Source organism: Antrostomus carolinensis, unplaced genomic scaffold (genome assembly GCF_000700745.2).
Source record: "Antrostomus carolinensis isolate BGI_N321 unplaced genomic scaffold, ASM70074v2 scaffold2295, whole genome shotgun sequence".
Classification (NCBI taxonomy): Eukaryota; Metazoa; Chordata; class Aves; order Caprimulgiformes; family Caprimulgidae; genus Antrostomus; species Antrostomus carolinensis.
Genome location: NW_010316923.1, coordinates 11,416 through 20,609, shown reverse-complemented (window position 1 = coordinate 20,609; position 9,194 = coordinate 11,416). Strand labels below are relative to the sequence as shown.

Here is a 9,194-nt window from a genome sequence, read left to right as displayed (position 1 = left end):
CCCCTCGCAACAAACTAATAGTTTGCATTAAGAGAGAAAGTACCACAATTAAGAGAAAGACCAGTTCATCTGAAACACTCAAACAACTAGCAAAACCTTCTCAACAAATGTATAGCTCTATTTTACAAACAACAGGAAGGAACCAGCTACAGTGACCGCAGTGGAGGGGATGTAAACCTTTCCCTCCACATTTACCACTCCTAAAATGTCAGACACTAAAACAATCACAGTTCTGCATTGCAACCTTTGCTTTTAGTCATGGCAGATAAAATACACCGACTCTGAACTGGTAACTCAAAAGGGGATATCTGCAATGGGTGATATGAAAAACAGAGCTTCTCAGTGCAAGGCTGGCTGGCCAGCCGATGGAGAGCGTGTCCACCCCCACTGTTGCTAGGACTCCCTCCTCTGCAGGAACTCCATCACACTATCAACTATCTGATTAAGAAAGTGAAACATTGGAGCAGATTAAACTGTTTCTTACTAAAACAGATAACTGCATTTGCATTTCTCCACTGCTGTTACTGTTATTTTACACAGGACCACGAGGAAATAGATGTTTACAGATAAAATTCACAAGATATCTGCCCTGAGGAGCAGTTGATACCTGAGCCTTCCCTCAGCATTGCCGTAAGTATTGCTCAGACTCAAACCATTTCATGAGGGCTATTCAGAACAATAAATCTCATACCAAGCTAGATCTCAGGACTTACATTAGATGCACAATACCATAAAAACAAGCAGACTAAAGGGGAGGACATTGCACTGTAGCCACAGAGAAAAAACCTGCCAGGGGTTCTCCTGGTCTAGCACAACACCCATCTCCTCTGAAGCCTGCCCAGCAGTCTTGCCTCAGTACCTGTTTTAATAGTGAAATGGGGAGTAAGGCTGTGCAGGAGCCTGTCAGCAAGTCTTAGCAACTGGTTCTCTCCCTTTAATCAGCTCATCAGTAATCACCCCACCCAGCACTAAGCCCTGTGGGCTAAACTGCAGGCTTTTGAGCCTCATCTGTGTGACCACGTGTGGAAACTGTCAGTGTAGAATAGAACGAGTATGACTTCCTTTTTGTGGTTCTTACACTGAATAATTTTTAATATCACAGGGAACTTTATTTCCAGAGAGAGAAAAGGCTTCAAATTTTAGAAAAACCTTACCATACTTTTTTTTTTTTTCAATAAGTCATTAATGATGATATCTGCTCCTACAATATGCATGACACTTAACAATCTCACTTGAATCCTGTGTAAGCAACCACATTCACAATAAGCATGATGAGACTGACTGCTCTTAGCTTCTACTACAAAGTGTACAGCAGCATTAGATAAATTACATCGGCATAGATTATAATTTTCCCAATATTACTAAAACTGTGGAATATCACAGCAGATGGAGCTTTGAGCTTTGAATTGCCCTGATGAATAAATTTAGTCCTGATTTTTAGCTCACTTATTGCATACAAGTTTTTCTTCAGTAATCAGACTTGATAACAGGTAACTGGACTCATACACTAAAAAGAATAATGACTTAGTATAGTTCATTCAAGGAAGATAATTTTGTTGCCGCTTTCAGAGATTTTAAAAGTGATAGTCTGCAAAGATTTCTGACACCTTATCAACCAGCTAGCTCTGAATATAAATTGATACAGGGTGCTTTAATCACATATAAAAAACCCCCAAACCTCTCAAAGTCTGTAGTTCTTTCATAGTTCAGAAAGTGAATCCAGATGTCATCTGTTCTATGGGTTGCAGAGAACAATTAATTGCAGGATCACTCGGTGGTCTACAGATTAGTTTCTTGGCTAAGAAGGGTCTGGTTTTGCCTGGCCTGGAATTGTGTTTTTATCTGCCTAGGAGAGCAGGTTTTCTTCCAGTCTCAAACACACTTTATGGTAGACATATAAAACTCACAGTAAAAGCACATACTGTGGGTCAGATAGGTTTCTCCTGAATAGCTCAGCTGGCAGGGAGGTACCCAACAGCTCTACCCTTACAGTGTAGGAAAGTCACAGAATGGTAGGGGTTGGAAGGGACCTCTGGAGATCACCTAGTCCAACCTCCCTGCCAAAGTAGGATCTCCTAGAGCAAGTTGCACAGGAAGGCATCCAGGCGGGTTTTGAACATCTCCAGAGAAGGAGACTCCACACCCTCCCTGGGCAGCCTGTTCCAGTGCTCCATCACCCTCACAGTAAAGTCTTTCCTCATGTTTAAATGGAACCTCCTGTGTTCCAGCTTGTGCCCATTGCCCCTTGTCCTATCACTGGCCACCACTGAAAAGAGTCTGGCCTCGTCCTCTTGACACCAGCCCTTTAGATATTTATAAACATTAATGAGGCTCCTTCTCAGTCTTCTCCAGGCTGAAAAGACCCAGCTCTCCCAGTCTGTCCTCGTAAGAAAGATGCTCCAGCCCCTTAATCACCTTTGTAGCCCTTCGCTGGACTCTCTCCAGAAGTTCCCTCTCTTGAAATGGGGAGCTCAGAACTGAACACAATATTCCAGATGTAGAGCTTGCAGTTATGTTTTAATTTCCCTGTGTCTTTTTGTTCTATACTAGAGGAAGGGGGATTTATAAGACTTTAAGTCTTAATTAAAATATTTGCATTCATTTGATATAGACCTGTTCTAGGTCTTGCTATAGATACTGCTAGGTATACTTACATACATGTTTGATAAATGATCTGGAGAACAGTTTTGAGCCTGAAAAGTTGAAGTATCATAATACAGAAATGGTAGTAAGATTGTGTCATGCAGTGTGTAATTTTTAAGCAAGTATCTCATTTGGAAAAACACAAAAGCTATTTTTTTCAAGAAGAAATTTGTTCTGATGGGAGTAGTACATTTAATTTACAGCTGTGGCTGAAAGTAATCTGATACTGTAACAAGCAGCTGTTACTTGGAGCTGTAGTGCTAATAGAGATGGTGGCAGAGCTTTATAGAGAAACATCTGAAAAAGAGGACTAGTGTTTCCTTCTTTAACTTAAATTGGATTCTTTAAGTAGGTTTTTATTTATGGCATGTAGTTCATAAACCATTCCATAGCCCATGAAATGATGCCATCCAGTCTGTGTCACTTCTGTCTGGAGGAGATGAGAAACGGTTTTTAAAGCCATGAAGGCTGCTGGAACCCTCCAGCTTTTTCTGCCAGCCACAGCCCAAAGGAGAGCTTGGCTTTCTCCTGCTGCCATCAGTTCAGGGAGATATGGTGACCCCTGCTTTTCCAGCCTCTTGCTCCCTTCCTTTCCTTTTTCCTATTTCTTGATGTCTGCTAGCAATGGACATAGAAAGGCAACTGCTCTCCTGAGGAAGAGGTGGGAAGAGGAGAGCTGATTGCGAAGCATGGTGAAAGGGACGAGCTGCTTCCCCTGGGAGAGGGCACAGATGGTGGATGGGCTACGATACAGATGGTGGATGGGTAAGACAGTCTGGTGCTGCTCAACTAACAGAGAGACCACTGCAGCTAAGTGGGAACACTGCGCTTAGCCTTTGCAAAATCCAAATTTGCTTCCCACATACTACTGCAAAGATTGGACCATATGGACACATTTTTACTAGTCACACATAATAAAGCCTATAGTAGTATGTGCAGCGTAGGACTTGATTTGCTAGACTGCATTTTTAAAGCACACTGAGCCACATGTGGGAGGACAGTTTTCCACAGATTTATCTAACCTGTTTCTTCTTACTGGTTCAGTGTATTATATTTAGTCTGGAAAATCTATTTTTCACAAATAATTCTCAAACAGCAGATTTATGTGATACTAGAATCACAGAATCTCAGAAGCATTCACTCGGAAACAAGAGCCAGAATAAAAGTGGCTATTAATGAGTGCAGAGTATTGTCTTTAGAAGAAAAAAAGACAAGTAAATACTTTGTGCAGTATATTTTAATGTTAATTTTCCTAGTTTCCTTTCTATTTTCTGCATAGAAGTTAATAAACTATGACTGCCAGGATGTAATATCTGACTTTGCCAGACTTGTTCAAACTGAATCTTAACTTTATTTCAGATCTACAGTAACATATGACTCAATAGCAGCAGAATTTAACTTGATTTATTTAACAGCAAATTAAATTGTCCCACTGATGGCTGTATCATTAAATGCTAAAAAGCGAATCCTTCAAATTGTACAATGAACTGATAAAACATAAGCATGAGGAATAGCCATAAAGCTTAAAAAAAGCAAAACAAACAAACAAAAAAAGCTTGAGGGTTTTTTATCAAGTGTATATATGTCTGATCTATTCATGACACTAGCGACTGAGGGATTTGGACCTGATCCCAGCCATAAACTAGTGGACATAACCCACACAAGGTGGATACCTGCTTTGTGGTAGCCTATCACTGAACAAGTTGCATGATGAGAAAAGTATTACAGCATGTTAGTATTAAACCAATGGTTACATTTATTATATTATTGACATTTTCAGTGTAGGCAAGTCCTTCCCTGAACTTAAAAGGCTGTTCAAAAGGAGGAGCCCTGTATTCCTATATGTTTTTTTCCAAACTGTGGAGGAACAGCCAATTTATTTCCTTACTCTTAGCTTTTCCCAGGCTCTTACAGCACCACAAATGGTTTCTGCATGCTGTATTCCACAGAAAGCAACTTAGCAGAACTTTATTTAAAGGATAGAGAGGTGTGCTGACCTGGTAGCTGGTAAGTGTTAATAGCTAAAGAAATTACAGTTACTGGAATATTTTACAGCAGTTATTTTACAAACATCTCTGCCACTTTTGGCCAGATATTATTTTTTTTTTCCAGTACTGCATTCAGTAGAACTACCAGCACTGTCAAAATCTATTTAAAGCTGTGCCTTAGCTGTTATCTTCCATTGGGATTGTAAATGCAAACGAGGCACAAATTACTCTCGACACATCTATGGGTCACTTTCAAGTATCCCAGACTTGAAATAACAAGGCATCTGTTTATTTTTTAAGGAAAGAATGCAACACATTCATTTAGGATAAACAAAAACCTCATTCAGAGTAGAACACTTTATTAATCGCAGCCTAGAAAATGTGCAGATGAACATTCCCCACTGTGCATAATGCATTAAATGTCTCAGTTTCACAGAAGAGCTGAACAGTAAACTTGCCTCCAGATGACCGAGTTTGAGACTAGTATTGCCAAACATGTAATGCAAGGCATATACGTGAAGCCTTTAATTGATCTACACAGGGACAGTTATGACATTTCCAGTTCTTAATCTAAAACCAACTTGGCATAGGTAATATAAATTACAGACATGTCATTTTCAAGGTATCTGGTCAGCATAATCTCCCCTCCCCTATGATCACATTATCCTTGGATTAAGTTAGTTACTCTTCCCTGTGCCAAAATGTTCTTTATCTCTAGTCAGTGGAAAATACCAAGCAAGAAAGTGCCACAGAAATGATTTTGCCACCCAGGAATCCACTATCAATTTCCAAGCCCAGGGTCACACTTAAACGTAAAGGACTGGAACTCTCCCCTGGTAACACAGCATCAGTATCACATCAAATATGACAGGTGCTGTGTGAGTAACAGCATTTCCTAAGGATTGGGATGCTTTGCTCCCTTCTGGAAGTTAAGAATTATTATCCTGTATTTACAAATAAGAAACTGAAACACAACGAGGTTACAGAGCATGGCAGAATCTCTGGACTGAGCCTGCGGTAGAGCTCAGAAGCAAGGCCAGACCCCGTATCCAAGCTGTGTGCTCCCAGTGCTGGGCATGTGTCTTTGCACAGCTGCTTGCAGAGAAATTGGGAATGAGCAGCTTAGCTTAGATAAGGACTGACCATCTTGGACTAGATGATCTTTCGAGGTCCCTTCCAATCCCTAACACTCTGTGATTCTGTGATTCTGCAATCTCGCGGGGCATAGAAAGCCAGGAAAACAGAGCACAGAAGCAGCTTTCTGTATGGCTGTGTTGCCATGCTTCAGCTATAAAATGAAAGAAGCCATTCATAAATTGTTTTTCAGGTGTGCTTAACTCCATATGAGAAGGCATGGTAACCACAAAAAAGGTGGCTTTGGTTGAGGAGGTCCCTAATGTCTCTAAGCTATGCCTACTTTACGAGCATTTTTACAAGTAACCTTTCACTATTCTGACCTTCTTATTTTCTCAGTGGAACTGGGATATGCTTAGACAAGTCTCCCAAGCAAAGATCCATGGTGCAATGAATGCACCTAGAGTTCCACCACCTGGTTTCAGAAACATTAAAAACATGGACACAGGGTGGCAAGTTTTACCTATTGTTATTGCAGCCAAAGCAAAAAGCCTTTAGAATTTATCTTCTATTTAATGACATTACATTTGTGTACACTTAGACATGAACAGCCACTTAAATCTCATAAAACTGCTATAGTACACAGACAGCAGCTGTAAAATCTCACGCAGCCATTTAACACCAGATAACAGCTTTTCAGTTCCATGGCATGAGCAACCACAGGTCGGGATCCCTTACAGCACTGTGTATTTTTGTGATGTTTGATTCAAAACCCCATTGTAATCTGATTAGACTTTCAGTAATACATTCCAGATATGAATGAGACCAAATATATACATTCAAACTAGTTGTCATTTAAGTTTTGATATGTGCTTTCATGTTCTCTCTCTCTGGAAAACCACAGGTTTGGGGTTTTTTTTCTCCACTTGTTTCAATATTGTACCTTTAAAAAGTCAGGCAATTAAAACTTTAAATAACATTATAAGTGAGAAATGTCTTATTAAAACACAGTATAAGAATTTTTCTATGACAAGGAAAAATAGCTTTTAAGCACTTCTGCCAGTTACCAAGCCCTTTATCTCCAATGCGGGCTACTAGACATTGGTAGAAATGGGCTTGAAGCCATCGATTTACATCAGGACTGAATCTGACAGCCTTAATTCAGTATCTCTATTAATTGGGGTAATAATATATGACAATTGGATCCCCATTTGAATTCTGTATCCTGCATATTATCATTATCACCTTCTGTAGGAAGGGATTATGGGATTTGAGGATTATCTGCAGAGCGCTACAGGATACTATCGATCGCTCTGCTTAGCCAACATTCATCATAGAGTCACTTGCAGGTAAGATAAAAGCTATCACACTACCTCGAATCTCAGCAGGGGATGGATGATGCTTCACGCCTCCCTCAGCTCAACTGCAAATCGCGACCTTCTCCAGCCATCCCAGCACCTACACAAAATCAGGGCAAACAGAGACAAGCCATGAGTTCTGGGAATAGCAAAGGTCACCGGGAAGGCGACACAACAAAATCTGAATGGCAAAGTCCTGGCACTGCTGTCCCTCAGGGAAGGCCACCTCGGGAAAGGCCAGCGGCTGGCAGCCTGCACGGCGGCCCTCAGCAGAGCACCTGGGCTTCTCACTCAGACAGCAGCGGCTGCCTGAAACCCCCCGGCTGGCTGGGGGCCTGCCAGGATCCCGCGCTAACCTTGACATTAAAATGCACGGACACAGATTGAAATGGCACAGAGAAGTCAGGGCCACCAGTGCAGACACTCACTCTACAACTGCCTGAAAGGAGGTTATAGCAAGGTGGATGTTGGTCTCTTTTCCCAAGTAACAAGCAACAGAACAAGAGGAAACAGCATTAAGTTGTACCAGGGGAGGTTTAGATTGGGTATCAGGAAAAATTTCTCCATCAAAAGGCTTGTCAAGCTTTGGAACAGGCTGCCCAGGGAAGTGGTGGAGTCACCATCCCTGGAAATATTTAAAAGATGTGTAGATGTGCTGCTTAGGCACATGGCTTAGCAGTGGACTTGGCAGTGTAAGGCTAATGGTTGGACTTGATGATCTTAAAGGCCTTTTCCAACCAAAATGATTCCATGATTTTCAATGCACATCCATGGTGGAAATCAGCTGGACTGGAAGTAAACTCTGAATCACCAAGAAGAGGGTATTGGACGAGTAGTATCTCACGACTACTACTTTAGACAATAAATTACAGTGTAGTAACTTATAAACTGGTAACTTTAAGAAAGTAACATTTCCCTTTTCTCTAAAAAGACAGCATGTAAGTCTCAGGAAGATGGCACGCTGTTAAAAAAAAAAAAAAGTAGTACGTCATTTGTTATGTTCAGAATTCCTAAGCACATTATCACTCCCATAATATTTGGCACAGCAGCAGCAGCATCTAAAATGGTTTTTAATTAGTAGTACCTCTACACTTAAATAAAAACAACATTAATTTGACAGAGAAGGTGACTTCTTCCCAAGGATGCAAGTCAGCTTTTTAAAGCATTTTAAAACAGCCATGGTGCCCACATTAATTTAATAATTCATAATAATTTGGATTCTAATAGGTGTGACTATGAAAAGAAGACCAGATTTCACAGTATCAGACTCTTCAAATAACCAGGAAAAGAAAGCAACCAGCAAAAACCCACAAATATCACCTAAAGAAATGCTGTATACATTCAGACTGAATGCCTAGGGCTGCACTGCCCTAGCCTTAAAAAGAAGTAAGTAATATTTGAAAAGAGAGTTTTCCTTGACTGAGTACTAGCACTGGCTTAAGAAAGAGCAGCAAGAATCTTGATTTGCATCCATAGAATTTTCTTGATTTTATGTGTATCATTTTAATGTATGGATAGATCCCTAAAAAACAAATAACCGAAAGCAAATTGTGATTGTGAGTGAAAATTTCATCATATTTCTCAGGAATCCTTCTTCAGAGCAATGTATAAAAGGCTAGGTGTCATCTCTGTATTTATATTACAAAAAAAAAGAACATAAAATAACCCCATCACAACTACCAAAAGAGAAAATCCTTGAATTGAACAGAGAGAAAAATTAAAAAGATATCTGAAAATAACATAAGGCATTTTCCATGCAGAAGCAAGAATAATATGCAATAGCAATCAAGGTTAAAATAAATCACCCTATGTGTGGTTAGCTGCAGGGCTCTCTCGAGGTCCACATAATGAAAAGAACTAGACAGGTCCATACATGGTAAGTCTTTACCTCATCTACCCCATAATATCCCACTTTTCAGAAAGAGCCTGCTCACACTTCATCAGGCGAAGAATCTAACTGATTGTGTCTCTAAGGAGTATTCCATTGATTTAATTGCTGATTTTAAAAAGAACTCTTAATTTCAGAGAGAATTATTGACCAGTGAGACACAACTCCCTTTTCCAAAAATAAAGGGACAGTTTAGACTGAAACAAAGTTGTAAAGTCTAAGGCAGCTGTTGACTGAAGTGAG

General features: G+C 40.2%; 1 protein-coding gene across 1 annotated transcript in view; it reads right to left on the bottom strand.

The window, feature by feature from the left end:
• GHR (growth hormone receptor) overlaps positions 1 to 7,165 on the bottom strand; it is an 82,129-nt gene extending 74,964 nt beyond the window's left edge. Inside the window, exon 1 of the mRNA XM_010168384.1 lies at positions 7,079 to 7,165. The gene's annotated coding sequence lies outside the window, so the exon portion shown is untranslated. The remainder of the gene's footprint in view (positions 1 to 7,078) is intronic.
• Positions 7,166 to 9,194: the final 2,029 nt, after the last annotated feature.